At 32.9% G+C, this 5,246-nt stretch overlaps 1 protein-coding gene across 1 annotated transcript in view; it reads left to right on the top strand.

Moving 5' to 3' along the window:
- LOC101581852 (F-box only protein 5-like) overlaps positions 1 to 5,246 on the top strand; it is a 27,072-nt gene that overhangs the window by 21,342 nt on the left and 484 nt on the right. The window lies entirely within an intron of this gene.

Genomic DNA, 5,246 nt, shown 5'->3' with positions numbered 1-5,246 from the left:
GCATCTTTTCAGCATACTTCAGAGATTTCATTAGTGATGAAATCCTTTCACAATAAGAGAAACATATATATCATATATATCAAAGATAAAAACGATGTGTTCAGTGTGATTTTAGCACTGCGTAACTGGTTTTCTTTTGGTAATTTTCTTTGCACAGCATATGTAAGGATTATGTATCAATTTAGGGAAGTTAATTTCTTTGTTTCTTTTTCTTTTGGTACTGGGAATCGAACTCAGGACCTTGCATTTGCCAGGCAGGCGCTGTGCCACTGAGCTATATCCCTGGGGAAGTTAATGTTAATTACCTTGTAGTTATCATTTTGTTCCAAATTTATCTTATATTGAATATTTTGCCAATTGTTCTTTAAATTCATTTGAAATACATTTAGTGTAATCTTTTGCCCCATGACACTATGGATTTAATAGCTTTTACACAGAAAAGCACTACTAGCTGGAAATAATGGATGATGTTGAAACATTTAGCATATTATTAGAAGTGACAGATTTATTCAGGCAGATTAAATAATGCAAGCATGAATGAGGCCTGTGTTTATTCCTAGGAGATAATGTAACTTTGAGTAATTTGGTCCTTAGTTACCATTAGAGCTGAAAGAAATAAGATCATTTAGAATTTTTAGAACAGTCCCTATAGCCTGATATTTCTCTTATGATTATAATGTAATACCCAAATCATGTCATTTTAATGTGCTCATTATCAAATAATTAATTAAAGAATAAAAAAATAATAGACTAGACTGACCAAATGTTATCCAAAGGCATTATGTATCATAGATGGGAAATTACAAGCATCTGCCAAATTATGATTTTCCTCTTCTCTGAATTTTGAATATAAATTTATTTTTAAAGGGTGCATTTCTAATTATGAGAATCTAGTATATACTTTCTGTATATTTTTGAGATATTTCTTATGTTAGAATGAGCATAATTATGAGTGTATACTTTAAAAAATGAGTTTAAAACACTAAGATCATGAAAGATAGTCATTTATTTTTAAGCATAAAAAGTTATTAGTGACATGGTTATCAATTTCACACAAATTAATCTTCTGCAAGTATTTGGCTTCAAACCTCAGAGTGCACTAGAATAAATACACAGAATAGGGGTTGAAAAAAATACAGCCTGAGTGGTAGAACCTATAATCATCTTTCTTTTTTAAATTTTAAACAGAGGAAAGAAGTCAAAATAAGATAATACAAGGATAACAATGGTTAATACATTGTGTACTCTTATCTTCATATGAGCTATACTAGGGAGACAATGTGATGTTTACACATGTGCATATGGTTTATTGTGAGTAATGGTCTCAATTTGCATCTATTTACCTACGAATCCTAAAAATCTCCAGTTTATCCTCCTTTATGGCTGTACGGTACTCCACTTATAAAAACACACATCTTTTAAAATCCCTTCTTCAATTGATGGACATTTGGATTGTTTCTAAGATTAGGTGTATAAATTATGCTTCTATAAACATGGGTGTACATATATTGCTATGGTACAATCCTTGTTTACTCTTCTGGGAAGACACCCAGATGTTCAATAGCTGAGTCAAATGGGACCTCCAATCCTAGTTTTTTTGAGAAATCTCCACACTGATTTCCACAGTAACTGTACCAATAGTTTCCACACTCATACCAGTGATGGAGAAGGGTTCCCTCCACAGCCCCTCTAGCATTTGTTGTTGATCAATTTCTTGATAATAGCCATTATTTCCAGTGTGAGAAGAAATCTCTACTTTGTGTCTCTGAATTGATCAATGACCAATGTTGAACTTTTTTTTCATATATTTATTTGCTGTTTGTACGTCTCCAAATGGAAAGTGTGTATTCATCTCAGATGCCCAATTTTGGATTGGGTCTTTAAGTTTAGGAGATCTGATTTTTTTAAGTTCTTTATATGTTTTTAACAGGAATCCTTTGAGTAATAGCTGGCTGACATATTTTCCCATATTGTGTTATCTTTTTACTTTGTTGGTGTTTTCTCTTGTTATTCAAAATATCTTTATTAAGATGAGATCAGAGTTGTTGATTCTTTGTGATAATTGCTGTGTATTTTTTTTTTTTTTGTACTGGGGATTGAACTCTAGACCTTGTGCTTTCCAGGCAGGTGCTTATTCTACTGAGCTATCTTCCCAGCCCTGAGATTGGGGTTTTATTCATAAAGTCTTTACCTATACCAAAGTCTTACACATTCTGTCTTCCCGCAGATTTAATATTTGTTTTTTAATATTTAGATCGTTGATCCATTTTGACTTTATTTTATTTCATGGTGAAAGAAATGGGTCCAATATTAGTTTTTGACATGTGCAGAGCCAGTTTCTCCAACAGCATTTATGAAAGAGGCCATCTTTCTTCCAGTGCATGTGTTTGGCACCTTTGTCAAATATAAGGTTTGGAGAAAAGGAAGGGCTGCATTCTTAGCCAACATTTTGGCCCTAGCCTTTTAAGGTCAGTGAAGACTCGGGACATAGAAGAACCTGTACTGTAACAACATGTAACTCAGTTGTGCTCCAAATTTTCTTTTTTCTTTCTTTCTTTTTTTTTTCTTTTTCTTTTTCTTTTTTTTTTTTTTGAGGAACCGGGGATTGAACTCAGAACCTTGCACTTGCCAGGGAAGTGCTTATTCTACTAAGCCATCTCCCTCGCCCCCTCCTCCAAATTTTCTGATCAAGAAGATTATGGAGCTACAGAGGAATGTGTTCAATGATCTAAAGTGAGCCTGGGGAGAGTCACATGGAGAGAAAAAACATTTTCTCAAGCTTTCACAGAGAGCAAATTGGTCAAGCAATGGTCGTGACTCATCCTCATGTCAGACACTGACAAAAGGATGTACAAAAGGCGGTTCAGGGCTACAGGATAAATCCTGAGAGTACTTGGCTGACCTTACCAGATACAAAAGTTACATTTCTTGGTATATAGGTCTTGCTATACCTTGGTCTTAACCATTCAGCAGAAAAGTATAAAAATGAGGTATATAAAGTAAATCCATACGATGAGCTGTAAAAGGCTCAAGTCAATACCTTCTGAAGATAACCCACTAAGATAGACTGCTAGACAGTGTTAGATTTTTTAGTTGAATTCAAACACCTATAGTATTTAGATGCCAATAGAGTATTCACCTCTTACGGGACAAAAAAATAAAAAAATAAAAGGATACAAAGGAAAGATCATTTTTTATTTATACATACAAAATAGGATAAATTTACAGCTACTTTTGCTTAATTCAATGAGAAAAAAGAGGTGTACTAACAGTGTTTGGACAGAATATCCTGTCTGCTTCTGACTATGTATAAACACGAAGAAGATAACAATGTACAGTATATTGACTATCAAAACTGTCCTATTAATCAACTGTGGAACTGTCTCATTCATATTTATTTCTCAATAAAAAATAAATATAATATTAAAAAAACAAATATAAGGTGACTGAATATGTCTGAACTTGTTTTTGCACCTTCTAATCTGTTGCATTGGTCTTTGGATCTGTTTCTTTGCCAGTACCATGCTGTTTTCATCACAGTAGCTTTATAGCATAATTTCAAGTCAGATTGTGACACCCCTGTCTTGCTTTTGTTGCACATAATCGCTTTTGTTATTCTAGGTCTCTTCTGGTTCTAAACAAATTTTAGGATGGAGTTTTCTAATTCTGTGAGATATACTAGTGGAATTTTGGTTGGAATAGCACTGAATCTGTAAAACGATTTTGGGAGTTTGGCCATTTTCACTATATTTGTTCTTCTTACGCAACAGTAAGGGATGTCTTTCCACTTTTTGATAGCTGCTTTCCATTTGTGATAGCTTTTCCAATTTTTGATAGCTGCTCTCCTTTTTCAGAATACTGTAGGTTTCTATGTAGAGTTCTTTTACTTCTTTTTTAAGATTGATTCCTAAGGGTTTTTTTTTATGCTATTAGGAAGGCTATTGATTCCCTAATTTCTCTCTCTATTATTGTATACAGGAATGCTATTGAGCTTTAAGGGTTGGCTTTGTATCCAGCTATGCTGCTAAATTTTCTTATTAAATCTAGCAGTATTTTAATTGAGTCTTTTTGTAGAATATCATGCCATTTGCAAATAATGATAATTTAACTTTTTCTTTTCCTGTCTTTATTCCTTTTATTTCTCTCTCTTGTCCAATTGCTCTGGCTAAAGTTTTTAGCACTGCGCTGAATAAAGTTAGAGACAGTGGAAATCCTGGTCTTGTTCCTGATCTTGGAGAGAAAGTTTTCCATTTTTGTTCATTTAGCATGATTTTGGCTATTGGTTTGTCATAGCTGTCTTTTATCAAATTAAGATAAAGACCATCTATCCTATCTTTCCATAGGGCTTTTTTTTTTTTTTTAAATCATGGATGAGTGATCGACTTTGTCAAAAGCTTTTTCTACAACAATTGAGATGATCATATCATTTTGTCCTTGGTTCTGTTAATACAGTATATCAAATTTATTAATTTATGTATATTGGACCATCCCTGTATCCTTGGGATGAATCCTATTTAGTCATGGCATATAATCTTCTTGATGATTTGTTGCATTCTGTTTGCCAGTATTTTATTGAGTATTTTTTGCATCTATGTTCATTAGGGAGATTGGCCTGTAATTCCACTTTTAGCTGGATCCTTCTCCAGTTTTAGTATCAGGGTAATGCTTCTAGGAATGAATTTGAGAGTATTGTTCCCCTTTAAATTTCATTAAAGAATTTGAGAAGTAGTGGTGGTTAACCATTTATAAATTTCTAGAAGAATTCAGCAGTGAGTCTGTCAGAGCCTGGGCTTTACTTTCTGAGTAGGTTTTTAATTACATCTTCAGTTTCATTGATATTGGCTCACATAGGGTTTGTATATCTTCTTCATTCAGCTTTAGTAATTCATATGTATTTAGGAATCTGTCAATTTCTTTTGCATTTTCCATCTTATCAGAATATAAGTTTTCAAAGTAGGTATAGATGATCTGGATATATGCAGGGTCTGTTGTCATTCACCCTTTTCATTCCTAATTGCTGGATTTGAGTGTTTTATTTATTTTTTGATGATTGGCTACGGGTTTGTTGATTTTATTTACTATTTAAAAGAACCTAATCTTTGATTCTTCTTTCTTTCTTTCTTTCTTTCTTTCTTTCTTTCTTTCTTTCTTTCTTTCTTTCTTTCTTTTCCTTCCTTTCTTTTCTTTCTTTCTTTCTTTCTTTCTTTCTTTCTTTCTTTCTTTCTTTCTTTCTTTCTTTTATCTTT

Source organism: Octodon degus, unplaced genomic scaffold (genome assembly GCF_000260255.1).
Source record: "Octodon degus isolate 3935 unplaced genomic scaffold, OctDeg1.0 scaffold00128, whole genome shotgun sequence".
NCBI classification, from domain to species: domain Eukaryota; kingdom Metazoa; phylum Chordata; class Mammalia; order Rodentia; family Octodontidae; genus Octodon; species Octodon degus.
The sequence above is the reverse complement of the archived record's forward strand: the minus strand, read 5'-3'. Positions and strand labels throughout refer to the sequence as shown.